This window comes from Danio rerio, chromosome 16, assembly GCF_052040795.2.
Source record: "Danio rerio strain M-AB ecotype USA chromosome 16, GRCz13ab, whole genome shotgun sequence".
In the NCBI taxonomy this organism is placed as follows: domain Eukaryota; kingdom Metazoa; phylum Chordata; class Actinopteri; order Cypriniformes; family Danionidae; genus Danio; species Danio rerio.
In genome coordinates, this window is record NC_141036.1 from 38,915,577 (window position 1) to 38,939,484 (window position 23,908).

Below are 23,908 nucleotides of genomic sequence, written 5' to 3' on the forward strand. Positions count from 1 at the left end.
CATAAAGTTCAATCATAGTGAAAATAGGCTTGCATACTTTAAGGATGTGTGAACCGCAAAAAAAGTATGAACCAAAACCCAGATTAATGCTTTCATTATTTGCATTCCTAAAAAAAACATCAGATGCAACTTCAAAAATGCTTCAAACTTGCTAATGACTGCGATCTTTTGTATAACCCCGAAGCTCAGTCATTTTAACGACACAATATTTTATGAGAAAAGTGAGAGAACCAATATAGGGAATCCAAACCACAATATCTGATATCCCAGGGCCTCTATCTCTGGATCCCACCCAATGACCTCAACAGCTCCGAGCAAGATATGAGGAGACAAAGGAAAGCCATTTCTCTCTCTCTTTCACTCTTTTAAAAGTCTTCTACTGGTGAATTGCCACAGAATGGGAGCTGGCCAAGGCCTTCAACTCCAGCGCCATGCTCAGAAATCAATATACAGTGTGTATTGAGTTTGGAGAGCACACAGAGGAAGCAGAGATCAAGACTGTTTTATCGAGCACACCAATCTTGGGCTCAAGCCAGAATCTTTTTATTTCAAGGAACTGATCAACTTCTTTGACTTAAAACCAAACTGCTGTATAATGAGAGCAGGGGAAAAGAAAAACGACACAAAAAAAGATCTTCTTTTTTTGAAAGCGAAATACGAGTGAATATTTGAATAGTATTATAACATCTGGCCTTTCCTAGGTCTTTTGATTGAAATGCTAAACTATCTTTTCTTACTAAGTTAGGATAAATGATTTGCTCTCAATAATAGCTTTGAATTAATTTAGTGGACAATTAAATGTCCACTTTGCCATCAGGTACATGCTAGCTAGTGTTCTTCACAACTGCCGCCACTGGTTTGCCTGGTACTTGTGGAGCTCTTCAGTGTTTGGACTTTCAGCAGTGACATTTAAACCACACTGAACTAAACTAAACTGAACTTCAACTTTGAAAACTGGACTGACACAGTTTTAATTTACTAGAACTTCTATGTTAAGCTGCTTTGACACAATCTACATTTTAAAAGCGCTATAGAGATAAAGATTAATTGAATAGTGCCAATTTATACTGTTATGTTTAGACTCAAAAAGGTTTACACTGATTTGTTTGGTGTCCATTCTCTTATTCTACACCTTGAAAAAATGAAGTGTTGAATGTGGCCATTCACAGCTATGGAGCTCCAATAAGTTATCATTAATGCAAAGGTTAATATGTCCTGACACCACATAGACAGTCTTTTGAGAGGGTATGAAAATTATTCGCCAAGTTGAGCCTTTCCACATATTGTAAAATATTGCACACTTGGCTTCTGCCAGTAAAATTTCATGTTGCTGCAAAGCTTTTATTAAGGTACAGTGATCCCTCAGTAATCTAAAAACAGTCCACAATAGGTGAAATCCGCATAGTCCGCTTTATTTTTTACAATTATCATAGATGTTTTAAGGCTGTACATTTTTTTTCAAGATTTTCACACTTTTCTCTCTTGTTCCGGCACTCACATAACTTCTACCTTCCATTAGCATGTCCAGAAGACTGAATTTGAAGTAATAATTCAAGAGTTAAAAAAATCACTATCAGTCAGACCCACTCACTATTATAACAGACAAAAATATTGTGTCATCTGATCCTGTCATAAATGAAATAAAATAAACATTATTTTAGATGAAATACTGAAAACTGAAACAAAAAAGCTAGTGTGATTAAATTGTAAAACGTATAACTACAGTTAAAGGTATACTGAGTTATTAAAAAGGAAACTAATCGAAAGTTTAAAATAAACATGAAAAATCTAAAAATAAAACCCAAATCAAAAATTTTATCTGATATTATGTTGGATAATATGTAGTTTACTTTCCAGAAAATAAGAACACTTACGGTATATATTTCTTTTTATATAAACACTAATGTGAGTGTGTGCAAGAGTGTATGGATGTTTCACAGTGATGGGTTGCAGCTGGAAAGGCATCCGCTGTGTAAAACATATGTTGGATAAGTTGGCGGTTCATTCCGCTGTGGCGACCCCAGATTAATAAAGCAACTAAAAGCCTAAAAGCCTCTATTAAAAGCCTAAAAGAAAATTAATTAACATAAACACTAATACAAATTAGCATATTTGTGTACAAGTTTGCATAAACATATTTGATACCATAAAATCCTGTATAATTATATGTAATATGATATGGGTAAATATATATTTAAATAAAACGTTGCTCCTTAGAAAAAACAGCAATGCAAATATCCCCAAGATAAAATAAATAAACAAATGTAATTGAAAGTTAGCTAAAAAACAAAATAAATGTAAATATATTGAAAAAAATATGAAAGCACATTATTAAAGCGTTAAAAATTTTTTTTAGTAATTGTGTACATATTTATCTTTACATAAATGTAAACACAGAAATGTTTACATAAATAATTAGGGATGCAACAATATGTACATTCTGGCATTCCAATATCCAATAATCAATACTCTTTAAATTAATATTTGTTATTGTTTAGAAGCCGACCGATATATAAATATGCTGATAAACATAAATCTTGGATTTTATGATTGTAAAATAAAATATAACCCTACTTGCAGAAAATAATAAAACCACTAGATCTTTTTTCAAAATCATTTCCAAACTGCCATTCTGACAGAGGGATTTTGTGATCTGGGTACAGGGCATGGATCTGCAGTAAGGCTGCTGTTAAGGCCATTTTATTTACTTAAACATTGATGACTTGATTATTTAATTATTAGATGCTGGATTTTTGTAGAGCAATCCTAACATTACTGTTTTTCTGGGTGGGCTGGGAGGGTTCTGGAGTGGATGTTGTTTTGTTTATTGGAAAGAAAATTGTAAAGATGCTGCGACCACTCACATGTAAAATCAATATAAATTCACAAAAAAAAAAAAAAAAAATCACCATTTACTATGGCTTCCTTCTCTGTTGACATCAGCATTATTTAGCCACAAATATTCGTAACCATGCCTATTAATGTCTTAAATGATTACTTGATATTCCATTTCAGTTAGAAGTAGATTAAAGGGCACCTATGATGCAAAATCAACTTTTGTAAGGCGTTTGGACAGAACTGTGTGGTATAACGTGTCCAGTCACATCTCTCTGTAATAAAGCACATAAAACATGTCCACAGAACAGGATTTACTAAGAAACTGGGGTTAAAAGACCTGCTCCAACTCTCTGTGATCAGCTGTGCCTCAAGAATGAGTTTTACAAGTTTAAAACATTTTTGAAACAGTGCATTTTTCAAAAATGTTTTAAGACAGTAGTAGGATCGCTATTTAATTCATAACCTGGAATTAACACAGCTGCATAGTGTCAGTACAACTATATATGAGGATGCTTCAATCACACAATAGGAGTCCTGGTTTGTGGACGTTAAAACTAGTTTATTTTTGTACAGTAGTATTATGGATAACCATATACATTCACCGGCCACTTTATTAGGTACACCTTACAGGTACAGGGTTGGACCCCCTTTTGCCTTCAGAACTGCCTTAGTCATAAATTCAACAAGGTACTAGAAATAATTCTAAGAGATTTTAGTCTATCTTGACATGATGGCATCATGCAGTTGCTGTAGATTTTTTGGCTGCACATTTATAATGCCTTCCATTCCACCAGATCCCAAAGGTGCTCTATTGGATCGAGAACTGGTGACTGTGAAGGCCATTTGAGTACAGTAGGCTTTCTATCAGCTGGAACCAGTCTGACCATTCTCCTCTGACCTCTGGCATCAACAAGACATTTGCAAGGAATTTTCTCTTTTCTTTTTCAGACCATTCTCTGTAAACCCTCGAGATGGTTGTGCATGAAAATCCCAGTAGATCAGCAGTTTCTGAAATATTCAGACCAGTTTGTCTGGCACCAACAACCATTCCACATTCAAAGTCCCTTAAATCACCTTTCTTCCCTATTCTGATGCTCAGTTTGACCTGCAGCAGATCGTCTTGACCATGTCTACATGCCTAAATGCATTGAGTTGCTGCCATGTGATTGGCTGATTAATAATCTGCATTAGCAAGCAGTTGGACAAGTATACCTAATAAAGTGGCCGGTGAGTGTAGCAGTGTACAGTACATTAACTTGTATCCTTTCACATTTGCTACAAATAGACATGCAAAAAATGTGCAAAGTTAATCTACAGACCAACACAGACCAAGTAGCATAATATAATAAGAAAATATTACATTGCAACATCAAGCAGCGTAACGAGCAGTTGTTAACGTCAAAAAATGAATGGAAGTGAATGTGACCGGAAGTTGCGAGACAAAAAAATTCAAATGGCAGCGCCCACTCGTCAGCTGAGAATAAGGTGAATACGTGACTCGTTGCAGAAAAGCTTGGGTTTTTTGACTTATAAACTGAATGTCTGCTACATTTGCAGCAGTCTCTGTCACTGAATGCGGTTTATCTGGTGCAAGAAGCAGATGCGCATGTCAAAACCATGGGCGGAGAGAACCAGCTCATTTGCATTTAAAGACTCAGGCTACGAAAAATAAAGGTACGAACTCAGTATTGTATAATAAATAATCTGTATACTGAAATAATACTGAAATAAAACTCTAAGCAACTACCGGTTCATGCCTTATTTAAAGTGCAATTTTAACTTCAGTGTTTGTGTCCCCTTTAACAACTGCGTTTGAGCAATTCTATTTATTATAATTTAAACAAATATATCATGCACCACTATAAAATAATACTGAATCAAAGACTACTACTGCTGAAACGAACTTACATAATTGTAAGTATGTGTGTAATATGCGGCACTTCCTACTCCATGTAAAACACAGGCAGACTTTCAAGAAACAGCACTGTATTCCGTCCTCTGGCCCTCATCCAGTTACACATCCACAGCCACAACCACCCGTACACATACACATATCTCCTTAATCTTATTTACTGGTAAGCTGACATGTCAATTTTCTGTGTGCTAGCAGGGCAGTGAGGGCTTGAGGTGGGGAGGTCTCCTCCAGGCGGACCGGAGGCCTGAGTCAGCGCTAACAAACACAAGGCCAAGAGCATGATGGATAGATCAGTCACAGCCAGAACATCAAGAGACAGAGGGTCCCCGGGGTCAGACACTATACGAGGGCTCCATTGAGCTGCTTTTGGGCTAATCGTCACCAAAGTTCCTTTAAAGAAACATCTGCACACTCTGCGACAATGTTCCTATCTAAAGAAATAAGAGAATGCTGAAATCTACGATCTGAACAGGGAATTAAATGATATATTTCAGATAAGCAACAAAATCTGTTCATTACTGTTGTTGCTTAAGCTCTTATTTACATAAAACATGCTATTTCCAGTTTTCTCCAGCTACTGCAAATATTTTGGGAAGTGTTTCATGAGACCAATCCTTTTTAAGGCTGTTTCAATGGTAATGAGAACACGGTTACAAAAATTGGATGAATGCAGACAAAACACTGGAAAGACACAATATGTGATGGGATGTGATGCCATGTTATTACTCTGGTCAAAACAGTGCAGACACACGCTTTTGCTTGATTATATTATTGTGGTTATATGAGGTTCAGTTTAACCACAATATTGGCAAAACCCCATCATAATCAAACTGTTATTTTACAATACTACTGCAAATAATTGAACCATTAACTTCAACAACAATCACAGCTGCAATTTTTTTTACCCATATCATACCACGAGTAGTTACATACTGTAATAGCAATAAAGTCATAGAGTGAGTGACACAGAGTAATTGAATGTACAACAACAGCAGCAACAGCAACAGCAACAACAACAACAATAACAGCAGCAGTAGCAGCAGCAACAACAACAACAACAACAACAACAACAACAACAACAACAGCAACAACAACAACAGCAACAGCAAAACAACAACAGCAACAACAACAGCAAAACAACAACAGCAACAACAGCGGCAGCAGCAACAACAGCGGCAGCAGCAACAAACAGCAAAACAACATCATCAACAACAACCACAACAACCACAACAGCAACATCATCAAAAACATCATCAACAACAACAGCAACAACAACAACAAAACAACAACAGCAACAACAACAGCAACATCATCAACAACAACAACAACAACAACAACAGCAACAGTAAAACAACAACAGCAACAACAACAGTAAAACAACAACAGCAACTCCAAAAACAGCAGCAGCAGCAGCAGCAGCAGCAACAACAACAGCAGCAGCATTAACAACAACAATAGCAACAAAACAACAGCAACATCATCATCAAAAACAACAATAGCAGCCACAGCAACAACAACAGCAGCAACAACAACAGCAGCAGCAACAACAACAGCGACAACAACAACAGCAGCAACAGCAGCCACAACAACAAAACAACAGCAGCAACAACAACAGCAGCAGCAGCAACAACAGCAGCCACAACAACAAAACAACAGCAGCAACAACAACAGCAGCAGCAACAACAGCAGCCACAACAACAAAACAACAGCAGCAACAACAACAGCAGCAGCAGCAACAACAACAGTGACAACAACAAAACAACAGCAGCAACAACAACAGCAGCAGCAGCAACAACAACAGTGACAACAACAACAGCAGCAACAGCAACAACAACAACAGCAGCCACAGCAACAAAACAACAACAACCACAGCAACAAAAACAGCTACAGCAACAAGAACAACAGCTGCAGCTCAATACAAATTTATAGAGAAAACTAAAAAGCACCGCAGTGTTAGGACGCACTGTGTTTGTCTGAGGTAATTAGTCTGCCATAATTCCTTAAATGTGTATGTTCCATATAAAGTGTGAAGCAGATTGGTTAGTTCTATTTACAGAGTGCACTCACGGCATTCAGAAAAGTTGAGATGTTTTCAACTTGATGTGCCTGGAAAATACGCATGCGTCACATGTGCGCTGCTTGCACAACATGTGCACAATGCTCCCATGTGCATGTCGTGCAACTCACAACTTAAGACAAACTTACACCCTCAGCTTATCGGCATTCCTTCCAAGGTATGTGCTCGGCAGCCACATTTTAATAAAACTATATCGCTTCATACTGAAACTTCATAGCAAACTTTTTATATATCAATATGGACAATGGTGTTCAGTCAATAAATACCAATTTTATCACCCAGTCCTATGTTGAATGCCTGCCCATGTCAAATACGAATTTCTGCTCAGAACATCTGTTCAGACAATATAAGTAAAAGTAAATGAAAAGTAAATAAAAGCAAAGTAAATTAAAATCTTTAGAAACTGATGACCCCTAGACTATGACAAACAATTAAGACAAGCCGTTTCTTGTCAGTAAGTTATATAATTCACCTGGATGACATATTTAAACCAGCAAAATGTAATACTTTACAACCAATTTAAAGCCAAACTATATGTAACCAACAAACAAACAGAACATCTCTGAAAGGAAACACTAAAAACTACCATTAAAGATAATAGCTTAACTTGTAAACAAACTGATTTTAAACACCAGAATCATCATAAAAAAAATCTTTAAAATAAGACTTTTCATTCAGCAAAACTGGGTGTGTCCCTATACCTAAATAGACCACAGTGCTGATTCATGTGCATAAATATCTGGAATGAGGATGAAAAGGGCCTCTACAGTGACTAAGCACAGACATTCCAGTACAGTCGTCCACAGACTCCTGACATAGCCCAGCTGCTCCGAGTTAAGCAAACGGATGGGCTGAAGGAAAATAATGGCCGTACACATCCATCCCGCTCCCTCCTGCAGGCAGCTGAGAGGAGCTGACACAGCCTGGCAGGGTTGAGGAACTTCACACCAAACCAATCTGCATGATGTGTTTGCGGCATGTAAGCCTGTACATCCCAATGCAAACAAGCAGACAAAGAACGCCTCTGTTAGACACACACTGAGGTTATTGTGTTACAACGCACAATTTCCTGAAACTCCAAAAACATTCTGATAAGAGAATCTATGACTAACGCTTCTTTTGCTCTTGTAACAAGAAGAGTAATAGATGTTTTTTCAGGTGAACGGTGGTGAATTCACAAATGAAGGCTTCATTTTGTGATCTCCACTGGATCAGGTGTGTGGTGGGAGGATGAGGCGGATACAAGCCCATCCATCTGTGTGTGCAAAGGGAATTCCTCATAAAAAAATGGTGACATTAAAAATGGCCCACTAGGTTGACCAGCAAGGCTTGAGCGTAAATCGCCTTTTATTTTTCATAAGAGCAGCAAAAAGCTGATCATGACAGACTATAACACAGCACAATAACCAAGCGCAGAGGTAAAGTTGTAAATGCAACAAAAGACGAGAGACAGGATGTTTACAATCATGAAATAATACAATTTAAAAAAAGTTTTAAATTTTTTAAATTAAAAAAAATTGTAAAGCATGACCAAACAGGACTAAACATTAAGATGATGTATATTGTTACCACGGAATAAAATGGGTACCCTTAAAGAATTAAAATAAGTAAATGAGTGTAAAAAGGTGTAAATAAGTGGGCGTGGCCAATGGCCAACTTACGTGCAGGATGCGTGAGGCTGAGAAAGACACTCCATGGGAGACTGGCAGTGTTGCCAACTGTTTTGATCACTTAGTTTTATTATTTACATAGGAATTGTAATTGTTTATATTTTGATTTTTTGAAGGAAAAAAAGTTTGATATTTCCTTAAAGTAAATATTTTTTGTTTTTGTATGTTTGTATTTAAATACTGTTATTTAATTAGGCTATATTTTATATCTGTGAGAAGGTGTTATTTGAGAATGTTTTATAATAAGAGCATCTATCCACATTAAACTGTGAAATGTGACACACAGTGGAATTTGTTGTTGCTCACTATTTTAATTTTTTTAAGGTTAAAAATAAAATACAAAGTAATTAATCACAATCAAGTGCTTTTCTTAAATATTGAAGCTTATTTAGTATGTAACGTCCTTTTGTACATTTTCTGTAATAACTACCTTTATAAAAAAAGTATATTGTGAAAGATATCGTAACTTTCTCATGTCATGAAATAAAATTTTGGTCGTACCGCCCAGCCACTCTAAGCAAGTGAGTTTGCCAGTTTACAATTCAAGGAAATTGAACTAAACAAAACTAAACATAACCAAACAAGAAACAAAACAAAACAAACAAAGTAACAAAAACTAAATGAAAAACAAAAACAAGAAACAAAGCAAGAAACAAAAACAAGAAACAAAAACAAGAGACAAAAAAACAAGAAACAAGAAACAAAAACAAGAAACAAAAACAAAACAACAAACAAAAACAAACAAAACAACAAACAAAACAACAAACAAAAACAAGAAACAAGAAACAAGAAACAAGAAACAAAACAAAACAAAACAAAACAAAACAAAACAAAAACAAACAATTAAAACAAAAACAACAAAACAAAACAAAATAAAGGAAACAAAACAAGAAATAAAACAAAAACAAGACAAGAGAAAACAAAAAACTAGAAACAAAAAAAAACGTAAACAAAACAACAAAAAAACAAAACAAAACAAAACAAAAATTGCCAGGGATTGTTGTAAATGATATGTACAGTTCAGTATGCCATAAGAGTTTTCAAAAACATATATTTAAGTTTTTAGTGTAATTTAATTTAGTTCAAATTAATTAACCAAAGATTTGCTGATATTGCTGAGAGATATTGCTGCTCACATTGCTGAGAAGCAGCGGAAAATAAAATATCACTTCACAATATGGTGCATAATTTAATGCACCAAGTAACCTTAACAAAAAGCAAAACATTTGTTAGAGTAACAAATCTTTGTCGTTAAAACCTACAGTTGTTCAATTTCAGTTGCATATGTTACAGCTTCAATTAAGGAAACTGAGATTTATAAATGTTTTACTTAACAATTGTGTGCTTTTAACTAATTTAGTCAACAAATGAAAATGGAACTTTATTTAGTCTTACCAACAAAACACTGAAGTGACGAAATGTCCATCCAGGATGCTTTCAACACTCTTCACGCACGACCACACAAACAATAAGTTCGTAACACATAAAATTTTATGAAATGCAAAATAGCATCTGCCTTTTTCCTGGCACCAAATCTGTGATTTCCAATAGGATGACACTGTGATGAGCTCATCAAAGCCCATAAACTCATGACTGACCACCGCATCAGGCTGAAATTCACTTGTTAGCCAAGCGTCAATGAATAGACTAAGCCAGACATGCTTTCTTTACACCTCACAGACTGTATGGTCTGTCGCTGACCCGCCATACACTCACAACTAGTCAGAGGTCTGTTGATCCTCAAAGTCATTAACAAGGCATTAGGAGCGTGAGTCTGTAGCAAGTGCTGTGTGTCAGCGCTCAGCCTATTCAAAGTCAGTGATCGCTGCCAAAACATTCAACCGGGCACTTCACTGACCTTCCCAAACAGTCTATTCTTCACAAGTGGGAACAGTTGGGATCTGAGCCTGAGTTATTGGAGATTTCCTGTGTGTTTCCATGGTTACTGGTTTTGCAAGTGTGCCTGGGTTTTCATTTCATTTTAGGTTGCTAAGTTTAATATCTGCACAGTGAGGTAAAGCATAGATCAAGCCTAAAAATGGTGTGACATTTGCTTAACACTTTTCCTTTACTACACAGTGTTCATTTCAACAGTGCGAGATGATCTTTATTAATAATTTAATGAGGTTAAATATATCATATGGCAACTGTTTGCATTTAAAATGATCTGGCAGGAAATTACTTCCTATTTTTATTTTCCCAGAATGCCTAGTCTAAAGCTGTAAAAGCTGTAAAATATGGACAAACCAGGTCACTGACTTAAAGGGCACCTATTTGACCCCTTTTTCAAGATTTAAGATAAATCTTTTGTGTCTTCAGAGTGTGCCTTTAAAAATTCAGCTCAAAACACCCACCAGATTGTTTAAAATACCTATCAGAATATTGAAATTTTCTGCTCTGAACACAATGAAGCAGATCTTACGTAATATTTGTGAAAAATACTACAGTAAGAACTCTCCTGAATAAATTCAAGCCTTTCTGTAATGACTCACACACAAAGTTGTTACAAAGATCATGCACACACAGACACACAGCACGCGTTTAACTTTGCACTGTTTTTCTACGGCAAATGTGACAGGATACACATTAATATCCACTGCTGTATGGATATCCGTTATGGTAATGTCCAAAATAAACCTGATTTATTGTCCACAAACTGGGATTGAAGGGTCTTCTTTTTTTATAATTGTACTGACATGCGGCTGTGGTGATGAAGTAAAGACAGTAAAATCACTGTAATTCATTAACTTGCTCTGTTTTAAAAACGATTTAAACTTGTAAAACTCATTCTTGATCACATTTGATGATGACTGATGATCACAGAGAGCTGAACAGATCTTTTAATCGCAGTTGCTTTCCGCACGTTTGTTTTGTTGATATGATTATACGTGTTACAGATCCATGTTAATATGTGGCTATCAATCAATTTGGTGGGTGGGGAAACCGCACTTCTACATCACATTGTGGCGGACCTCAAAATGGAAGGGATTTGGAACCTATTTTACCATCAGGAAATAAAAAAAGAGACTTATTGCCATTACATCACCCCAATATGACTGTGGACACACTTTACCTACAAACAGTTCTGTCCAAACAGCTTACAAAAGATGATTTTCATCATAGCTGCCCTTTATTTTCAAAGTCATTTATAACCTACCTATCCATATTTGCCAATATTTGGATTGAAACAACCCAACATTTTTAGAGTGTAGTATTTCACTGGTCCCATTTCCAAATATGATGGATTAAATAAGCAAATCTAAGCACAAATAAAAAAAAATGGAAATATTAGTAGAAGAGTAACTTCAACCCAATGAAACTTCAGCAGTTTTAATCAAACTTCTTCCCTGAAGATCAAAACCTCAAAGAGTACGTTGGTGTCAACCTAGTTTTTCAGCAGTGCTGAATCAAAAATCTTTTTTCCATTCATATTTCCCAAAGGGTTAAGTTGTTTCCCAAAAATGTAGTTGTTAAAGTGAAGGACCGTAGCCAGACTACTGAAAGGAGTGGTTCTTTTTCCTCACAAAGTAAAGCTTTTTGCAGTTATTTTCCTCAATTTCTATTAAATTATGAGCTTCAAATACAGTACAGCATTTTAGTGACATTTAAGCACCAATCTTTGCTGCATTAAAAATATTGCAGCAAAATATTTCTTACAATTCTGTCAAAGTGCTTACCCCCCTATTTTACCACAACATGTTTATTTAGAATTGTGTGTTTAAACTGTAAACTACAGTTTAACCGTTTAAAAAATAATGTTATGGGATTAGGTTAAATAAAGAAGTATGAAAAATACTTGTTTTTAAAATACAAATTTATAAATCATGCAAAAAACAATTAGGAATCTGTAAAAACGTATAAACCCGAACCAACTAAAAACATATTAAAAACTGTAGCCTGTAGGTAAATAACAAACTGGCCAGCTCATTTCCTCAGTCAGAATTTGTAAATTTGAATAGTTAAAAAAGATTTTTTTCTAAAGTCTTGTTCTTTCAGTTATTTTCACAGTTTATGATGGCATGATGTCAAAAATTGCACTCATATGAGCTCATATAGAGGCCAAATTCTGGACTTTGTCGGTGTGTTGTCTATTGAACCAACCAAACCCATCCTGGCTGAAACCCCCTATAGTATTATTTTCGATAATATCATTGTTTTTTTCAAAGTCTACAATAAAGTTTATAGCTCTTTAAAGCATTAATCAACTGGGGGAAAAAAACTTGCAACAATCATATTTCCTTTCCTTTATTTTTATTTTTTAATTCCTTTATTGTTTATTGTTTTGTTATTGATCTGTAATGTTATTTATAAAAATCTGGAATATTTTATTTCCATCATTAAATAGTTATCATCATTAACCCTTTCTGTCAAGCAAGGAAGTGACCAAAATAAACACTTAAAAAATCATTCACATATCTGACATCGTTAACCTACATGTATATTACTGAAATCTAGGAAGTGAAATATTCAGATCAAATATTTACAGAACAAAATTACCGAATGTCCAGGACATATTTTACTCACTAATGGAGTTTGACCATTCACAAAACCCGACCTTTACAAACAGCGTGCACAGGATTACAAACAGGCCTTTTCATACACAGCAGCTCACTATAAACACCAAGTATATGCCACATGATCTAGCATTAATCTACTGTTTATTTTCCCAATTACAGCAGCTTATTTCGTATCGGTGGGCAAAAGAGGGGGCACACAGGCCTCTCCAGGGGTCTGAGGGATTTCCTGAGGGCCCTACAGCGCCACAGCACGGAGACTATTCAGATTTGTCCTGTACACTAACGTCTAAACAACAAGTCTGAACCACGATTACCAGCTTAATATTTATTACGCATAAAAACACACACCAGAGGGACTCCTTCAACTCTTAGCATACACACCCCAAAATAAAAAAAGTGTTATGAAGCTATTCAATTAGATTATGATAATAGATTTATGATAATAACTCTAGGAGCATTTAAGAAATCATTATCACTCCTTGGCTGTAATATGCAGCACTAGACCTGGATATCAAATTGGGTATCTTTTTTTTCATTGGCCTGAGGGAATAGCATTGAATTTGACTGTAATAGCGGGCAGTTTACAAGCTAACATCCGTTCCGTTGGCTCATGCCATACAATGTGATATTCCACAGTGCTGAAAATAGCTGCTGTTGTAGAAAGATGAACTGTGAGAGAAGCAGAACAGAGACGTGAGTAGGCGTTCGTTTGTCAGAATATTTCTGTCCATTGAAATACCACACGGGCGTTGCGTAATGCAGCGCAGGGCATTATTGAATCTCTAGGTGAATCAGGGGAAATGAGCTTGTGCATTTAAGATGCTGTGTTACAGGTAAAGTGGTTCATGCAGAGCGGGGGAAAAAACTATTGGGGTCTCATTTTTTTCTTAGAATAAATGTAAGTGTTTTGTACTATATGAGCTTTTTGGCACTTTTATTAAAAAAGTAAAAAATGGAGAACTGGAAACAGACAAAGTTACATCTAAAATTAATTTAAATGTATTAACAATGTGACCTGAGGGGTATTGCACAAAAGTGGAAACGAGAAAGTGTGGATATAGGCCAATCGGGTAATGAGTTCAAACACACCCCTTTAGAACCCTAATCAACGGAAACATTAGGATGCGTATTAACATTTTAAATTGTTTATTTTGTCTTAAATGTGACCAGTGGACATTCATTCTACTGATGCCTTTATCGTGAAGATTATATAAAACACTATATTGCAAATCTATTTTATGTGTTTAGTTATTAATACAATATTATTATTATTAATATAATATTATTTTAATAGTATTAAATATTAAAAATAATTTAAAATTGATGACATTTTCTAGTTTGTAATTTTTATTCTTTGCAATGAATTTTAATGTGTTATCTTTCTATGCCTAATGTTAGGTGAACAACGTCTATTTTAAGGAATATAACTGTTAAATAAAACAGTTTCATTTAAATGCACCAAAAACCATTGTCTATATTCACTGAGCAATGGATAAAAATATTCATTTTTAAAAAGGGCTGTACTCATTTACGCTGAGCACTGTATATGTATTTTTTTTAATCATTCATCTGTTTTCTATCTCTCTCTTATATTTACATCTGAAATGGATATATATGAACATATATACAGTAAAATGACTGCTTAGACAATTAAACAGACTTTTTAAAAATTATAATAGTCCTAAGGGTTCATTTTAAAAGTCAAATATATGTAAATGGCCAAAAGCATATTTTGAATTAGAAAAATAAACAGGAGTTTCTAAGCAGTGTATCTGCATCTAAATAAAATTGACAAGCATTTATAAATATGACAAGGCAACAATAAAAGTGAAACAAACTGTGCTTAGTGGTTTTATGGGGAGTCTAACCGTACTCAGGTACAGAAATTGAACAATTGAACAACAACCATAAAACAACCATAAAACAAGAACAAAATGCTATTGATGCTTTGTGTGCAATTTTAAAAAAAACAATTTTGTCAATTTTGCAAAGTGAAAAATTAGGGTCCAATAACACATTATAATCAATAACATTATAATCATTTAAAATGCAGTTTCACATCCAGGAACACTAAATTATGTAATCACTTCAAATTCACCTTCCACTGGCCATTTTACCATGCTAATGGCACGTCCGCACACATGCATGTACGCGCGCACACACACATACACACACACACACACACCTTGATTATACAGACAAAAAGGAGAGTATGGCAACTAGCTGGTTAAAAAAATCTGTTGTTTTTGTTTAGCTTCATTTGGCAAGCATGTACATCCAAGGTTATTCCCTGGCAAGCGTTAGTTGGCACGAATGAGATGTGCTCTCTCTTTCTCCCTCTCTTTCTCTCTCTCTCTCTCTCACACACACATACACACACACACATACACACACATACACAAAACCTTAGACAGTACAGTGGAGAACAGACTGTACTATGTCAAGCGGCAGGTACTGTAGCGCTCACTTAAGGAAGCCCAATGGTTTCACACTGCAGTCTAACCTGACGCATTCTCTAAGCGGTGTTTACAGAGGGACGGGGCACAATGGCAAACCCAATATAACAGACAAACTGATACCTGATCTTTAAACACACTCAAGTGCACACTAGTGTAAATACTCTGACAAATACAAGTCATACAAGTCACAGGTCTGTTGTTCCTGTAACCAGGCGATGTGATGGAGGACGCAAACATAAAGTTCAATATGAATATAAATGGGTTTACAAATTGATCTTGAGCACAAACCAAAAAATTGTTTATTATGTATTGTTTGCTCCCAGGTAGGGCTGGCCGATATGGAAATGCAATCTCGATAATTATTTTCCATATTGAATGATAACAATATATATACACTGTATATATTTCGATATAAGATGTTTCTAGATTTTAAAGACTACCCCAACAATGACTGAAGCCATAAAAATTTGTTGGTCCATTAAGTGGCATAACATATTTTCGGCCAATAAATTTTCGGCGGCAGAAAATTTAGTTCATTTCTAATATCAACACACTTTTAGATTCCCATTGTTGCATATTTTTACTGTTTGATTGACTTTTACTGTAGATAAATATAGAGCAAAAAAGTCCAGAGCTTATCATTGGTATTGACATAAATTTTATCGAGATTTGATATAATATCTTTTATCGGCCCAGCCCTTACTCCCAGGCGGTTGCAAGCAAAAGTCATCACTTACTTTGGCTTATGTCGCTTCAAGCCCGTTGGTCATTCTTAATTTTGTAGAGTATCAAAGGGTGGAATTTGATGAATGTAACAAGTCACTCTTTTTCATCCAATTACAACGGGAATTGGAGTCTTCAACCTGCAAAAATGATGCAAAAGATTGATTAAAAAAAGCACATCGATGTGAAAATTTTGCACTACAATTTTTACAAACCAGAAAATACTCATGCGCAATTCAAGTGTTATGGTAGTGACATTTGCAGTAAAAACTGAAATCATAAATTCACAAAGAAAGTAAATGTTGACATTATATTGAAACATCTGTTTATATTTTCCAGAACAAAAAACCCTAAGGATCAGAAAAATATCAATCTGTAATTTAGTTTTAGATTTTAAATGAGAAAAATAAACATGCGTTATGGATGTGACTAAAAAAATGTTGGCAAGTTTGCAGTAAACAACACACTTTGGAGAAATTCTGTGAATTAAACTGCACAACCCAAAAGAAACAATCCTAATTAAAAGGACCAAGGTTGGGTCTTAATAGAACTAAATTGTTGATTTATTTATTTTTTTTGCATTTATGCGGAAAAAGCTTTGTTATGGATGTGACAGATGTAAAATTAGCACTTGTGTGACTTTGCTAAATCAAATATAATACTTTGAAAACATTAACAGACATTTTTAGGTATTTTTTAATTACTGTAAATGCTTGCTTACACCAAAAATGTAGAAACGGTTTCACTATTTTGGTTGAAGCTCAGTTTTTTCAAGACAAGTTTTATTGTCATTCTGCTACATGTGTGGACATGGTACTATATGAATTAATCATGAATACAAACACAACATTTTTACATAAGAGCTATTTAAAAAAAAAAAAAACCTGGTCAAAATATGTATAATTTTTCATGGCATGGTTGACATTTTGGAATTGCTCCAATTATATATATATGAGAATGTGAGAATTTACAGAAAAATAAAAAACTAATCTAAACTAAAATAGATTCTTTTTTTTAAAATGAAACTATACTAAAATATACTGAAACTATTAATAAAAGACAAAGAAATTAAAACAATTATAAGTATTTTGATCACAAGACAAAGACCAAAACAAACAAATGATGATGGAGAAGTCAAAAAGAGCGAATTTTGCTGAGTGGGAAAATGTACAACAAGCTGACAGGAAATATGACGAGGTCACTCGCTACACTGATACCACTGTCATGGAAATTGAAATGGATGTTGTTGAAATGGACCGTGCTTAAGCCATCTACACTGGATTCAATAATGTTCCTCCATAAAAACACGTAGCCTTATCTTCAAATCATAATTAAGTAAATCATAAATGCATAAAGTAAACAGAGTATATAGGCTAATGTTGGCATTATTCTTTTATTATTCAAATACCTGTCATAATTTAGATTTTATATTAATTTAAATGGTTAGGAAAGACTTATTTTTATTGGTGTGTTGGTAAATTTAAAGGCTTGGTGTATGTACCTAGGCCTATTTAGAGTGCTGAAATGTTACAATGTTACAGAGGACTTGTTTTATTTCTTTGTTCCAACTTCTAAGTGGCCTACATCAAAACAGTAAAAACATGTACACAGCAAAGTCCTGAGAAAAAATTTAGACAGATTTAGTATTTGGTTCCTCTCTAAACGGAGTTAAAGTTACTCAAGTGAATGAGACAATGAAAGGATTAGTAAGGTGATGATTGAGCCCTGATGAAGAATACCTGCAGTTTATAGGCAGAAACACAGAAGAGAAACACAAAACTCCAACTCACTTCACTCACAGCCTTAGATAAAATCAGCGGATATATAATACATTGAATCTCTCAAAATCTCAGCAGAGGATCAAATCGAAAAAGCGACTCTACAAACAGCAGCTTTACTTATTACCAACCTGTTTGCCCTTATTTAAAGAGGGACCAAATACTCTCTAAACCGAGTCAGTTTTACTCAGAGGATTTTGCTGTGTGTAAACAACTCATTCTTTAAAAAGAGGCAAAAGAGCTGTGTGCATGTGCACATTTGAATACTGTCTGACTGTAAATGGGTTTGGGCTTTTAAAAGGCTGTCAATCAAAAAGTTTTTTTTGTCAGGCTTAGGCCGAATTCTGTTACAGCTTTACTACACAGACCTGTGTTTGCAGCAGGTCGCGACCCAGAGCGACAGGCAGCTCTAAAGTCGCTGCTAGTGTGAATGAGGCATCACTGGCCAGATCGGTCTCAAAAGAATTAGTTCTTTACAAATGAATTCTTCTCCAATTAATTCACTATAGGGAATAAGAAGAAAACCACCAATTATCTCATGCAAAGCTACTATTTGACTTCAGAATAGAGTTTACTATACAGCATACAAATATAGACCAACTTTATGATTGGATTTTTATCGGTGGATTTTACGGAAAAAGCTCAATGAGCTAAAAAAAATAAACCCTGAAACATCTTTCCTGTTCCACAGAAGAAAACAAGTCACACTGGTTTGGAGCAGCATGTGGCTGAGTACATAATGACTAAATAATGAAAAAATCCATTAACACGACACATAAGTGTTCCTGGGCTGTTCATACATTAAAATAAGGCACGCTGTTGTGACAGACAGGATTGTCAAATGAAGGTGTAAAGTCGGCTTCTGTGCGACAGTCAGCTTCTGTTGGACGCTGAGGATGTTTGGCAGCTTTCTGACTGCTGGCAGCTGGGCAGACAGATGCACGGCGAGTGACTTCGCAGGACGTGGGTTATGTAACCCTTAACATGGATTCAGACACACCAGGACCAGCGCTGACTGACATCTGATACAAGCATGCAAAGAAGGCCCTGAGACAGTGCTGACAACTCCCTTAAGATCAACCAATAAAATCAAATAAATAATACAAATATGTAAACAAATACGAATTCAAACCATTAATTAAAACATTCTTCCTTGTCTTTATTAAACTACTAATTCAGTTAATTAGTAATTAGTTACTAATTTAGTTAGAAAAATGTTTCAAGAAATGTTAGATGTTCAGATGTTAGTATTTAACAGTTTTTGGCTAGTTTTTAACCGTAAACACAAATGCCCATGAGAGAGTTTGCTTGTGCATTCGGCAAGTTTTGTAAGTGGAATTTGATGTCAAAATTATTGTATACACAGCTCACCATAAACCTTCTTGTAATTCACATGAACCTTTGCTAACTTTATTATTCATAATATATGTATGTATATATATATATATATATATATATATATGTGTATATATATACATATATATGTATATATATATGTATATATATATATATATATATATATGTATATATATATGTATATATATATATATGTATATATATATATATATATATATATATATATATATATGTATATATATATATATATATATATATATATATATATATGTATGTGTATATATATATATATATATGTATATATATATATATATATATATATATGTATATATATATATATGTATATATATATATATATGTATATATATGTATGTATATATATATGTATATATATATATATATGTATATATATATATATATATATATATATATATATATATATATATGTATATATATATATATATATATATATGTATATATATATATGTATATATATATATATATATATATATATATATATGTATGTGTATATATATATATATATATATATACATATATATATACATATATATATATATATATATATATATATATATATATATATATGTATATATATATATATATATATATATATATGTATATATATATATGTATATATATATATATATATATATATATATATATATATATATATATATATATATATGTATGTGTATATATATATATATATATACATATATATATACATATATATATATACATATATATATATATATATATATATATATATATATATATATATATGTATATATATATATATGTATATATATATATGTATATATATATATATATATATATGTATATATATATATATATATATATATATATATGTATATATATATATGTATATATATATATATATATATATATATATATATATATATATATATATATATATATATATATGTATATATATATGTATATATATGTATATATATATATATATATATATATATGTATATATATATGTATATATATATGTATATATATATATACGTATATATATATGTATATATATATATATATACGTATATATATATATATATATATATATATATATATATATATATATATATATATATATATATATGTATATATATATATGTATATGTATATATATATATATATATATATATATATATATATATATATGTATATATATATATATATATATATATATATATATATATATATATATATATATATATATATATATATATATATATATATATATATATATATATATATATATATATATATATATATATATATATATTCCCTGGGTTGTGTCCAAAATACTTATAATTGTTTTAATTTTTTTGACTTTGTTTTAATTTCTTTGACATATATATATATATATATATATATATATATATATATATATATATATATATATATATATATATATATATATATATATTTATTTATGTCAAAGAAATTAAAACAAAGTCAAAGAAATTAAAACAATTATAAGTATTTTGGACACAACCCAGGGAACAAAAAAAAATCTAATAAATATTAAAAATTTATAAACAATTACAAATTCAAACCATTAATAAAAAAATCTAATAGTAGGAATACTTAACACTGCCTTCCTTGCCTTTATTGAACCACAAATGCAGGTAATTAGTAATTAATTACTTATTTAATTAGAAGTTTAAGAAATCAAGTCAAAAATTAGTTTTAACAGCTCTTGACTAGTTTTTAACCATAAACTCAAACGCTCATGATGGAGATTGCTTGCGCATTTGGCAAGTTTTGTAAGTGTGATTTTATGTCAAGATTACAAGATACACAGGTCACCATAAACATTCTTGTAATTCACGTAAACCTACTATTAAGAATGAATATTTTAGGTTCACGTGGTATATGTAAGGAACTGGATGCAAGAAGAGTATGGATGCCTAAAACTCAAAAAATAAAAAATAAAAAATAAAATCAAGAGAGAAGAGCATTTTGAAAGTCTCAGAATCAATTTTTTCTAACAATTTTATAATTGCCATATTTTCTCAACAAGCAACTAAATATTTTTAAACAATCTTAAAAATCTACAAACAGCTATTTAATTTAGCTTAACTTATAATAAAAAGAAGCCCACATTTGAGAATTATAAGACTCCAGCAATCTTTGCAGTATATACAACGAACAAATAATGCAAAAACATGATGTACTCTGAAAACTTGTTCTCTGCTATTCAGTCCTAAACATTGTCCTCCTCAGCCTCTTGCTTGTGCACGCATCAAAACTCAAGCCCCCTTGAGGCTTAAAGAACAGGCAGAACTCGGAATCACAGGTGTTGGATATCACAACTAGATCACGCTGAGAGGCCCGTCAGAGATTTAGGGAATTGAAGCGGCCCATGCTAATGACAGAGCTGATGCCAGAGATGCTTTGCTGGAGCTCAGCCTGGTGCTGTTGATCCCCTCTGTGCCTGGGGATTTACCATCCAAAGCCCCCCTAAACCCCTCCCTCCATCTGAGCAAAGAGAAAAGAAGCAGCTCCAGTTGTACGGCCCATCGCCAGGCCCGCACCCAATCCATTTGGAACTGAAGCACATTATGCCTCAATCAAGTTCTGCATATTCCCCGACCTTCTCTGTGCTTGTTTATTAGCTGTTTTTAGCTCATTTGATTATGTTTTTAGCCACCAAAATGAATGTAGCGTATTGAATAATTTTAAAGGTCCATTTCCAAGAATTTCAAAGACTTCTGAGCTAAAATGTTCAGTGTTTGAAGGTTTGATTAGTTATAAGCTGAATTTTTCTGATTTAGAATCTACTTTTATCAATTGTTTTTCTTATATATTTTAACGATCAGACACAAAGTCTAAGCGCATGGCGCAAAAACATTCAGGGCATTTACGAATCCACTTTGGCCATTTTAAAGACAGAAAAATACGGTTTGCACCCTGGTACATGGTCTAACAGGGTTGTGCTTATTCTTTTAATGAGTTATGGGTGTGTTTTGAGCATGAAGTGCATTAAATCAATCAGATTCTCATCTCCCATTGCCTTATAAGAGTCAGCTGTGTTGTGACATGGCTCATTTGCTATCTACATGGCAGTAAGTGGAAAAACTGAATACTTTTAAACAACTAAACAGACCATCTGCAGCGCGAGGATAACCAACAAGAGTTCTCCATTCGACCTGTTTACTTTGTCTTTACTTTACTCCTATACTTTTGTGGATGAGGAAATGGTGGAAACTCAAGACATCCATTAGCCTACATATTTAATTTAGTTTGTTAAGAGCAAAGATTTGTTTCAAAACTATTTCTAAATTCAGTTCTAATTTCCAGCAAACAAATAAATGAACAATAATAATGAAAAAACATGTCATGTTCAAACACACTTCCTATTCTAATGCTCCATATGGTGATGCATTTTTCTCCAAAACTGAACAAACGAAACAATCTTAAATCAAATATTAATACGCATAAAATAAATAATACTATTATTAATAATAACATTATACAAATACAAATTGTCATAAAAAAAAAAAAATCTAAATAGCAACGTGCCAACAATGCGCCTCAACACACCTGCTTTTTAGACCAGCACACCCATGAGTCCACAAAGTAAAGCAAATGGATTTGCCATTTAAACAACGTGGCGCAAAACATGAAAATTAGTGTCGTGCTGGTCTGAAAATAGCAACAAATGGCGCCTTATCGCGTGTGTATGATTGGGCCCTTAGATTCCCATGTGATAAAAAAAAGAAAAAAGTGCTCAGTGTGACTCTTGAATAAACAAATCTACAGTACATCCGCTTGTTAAGTCTAACTTCATGCAAAGCAGTTTCCGGGTCCAAGCGCTCTATCAAACTGTACAGAGAGGCTAAACAAAATCCTAATAATAAACGTTTACAAAGTGATGTAATACTTTCAAAAATCATGATCCCAATATATCTCTCCATGCCTAATATAAGATCTCTCCATGCCTAATATCAGATGGCCAGAATGTGATCTTTTTTTTTTTTTTAAATTGTTAAAATATTGGTGTCTGTGATGCAGCAAGTCCCAGAGACTGTTGTGTAAACCACAATTTTTTATAAGAAATTCACTTTAACGTGTGATTATGGAAAAAATTGGTCATAAACTAATTCAAGTGAGTAGCGTCTTGGACCCAGAAACAGTATCCCATATGTTATGACTTAACAATTGATTATAATGGTTACGAGCACGTGAGAAAGCATGCAAAAACAATTTTTAGTATGTTTTTTTTTTTTTTTACATATTTTCATACAAGTTATGTAGGACACAAGTATGTTGAAATGGATACTTGTAAGAACTAAGGAGGGGTCATTATAGGAGACAAGTCAACTAGGTAGAATTTTTTGGCAATTTATTTTTGTCACAAGCTTTACGTAAACAAAGCACACTATGAACACTAAACTTTATTAATGATTTTTTTTACATTCAAGTGGGGTTTGTAAGGAATTTGAGGCAAGCAGAGTTTGGTTTGTTCACTCAGAATTAATTCAAGATAGAACAGCATTGCATTTTAAAAATCCATTC

The 23,908-nt window shown here is 33.2% G+C and overlaps 1 protein-coding gene across 3 annotated transcripts in view; it reads right to left on the reverse strand.

Moving 5' to 3' along the window:
• The window catches only part of hivep3b (HIVEP zinc finger 3b), a 106,265-nt gene that overhangs the window by 64,188 nt on the left and 18,169 nt on the right, over positions 1-23,908 (reverse strand). For all 3 annotated transcript variants that reach the window (XR_015511675.1, XR_015511673.1, XM_087287386.1), the window contains exon 2: positions 16,214-16,339. The gene's annotated coding sequence lies outside the window, so the exon portion shown is untranslated. The remainder of the gene's footprint in view (positions 1-16,213; positions 16,340-23,908) is intronic.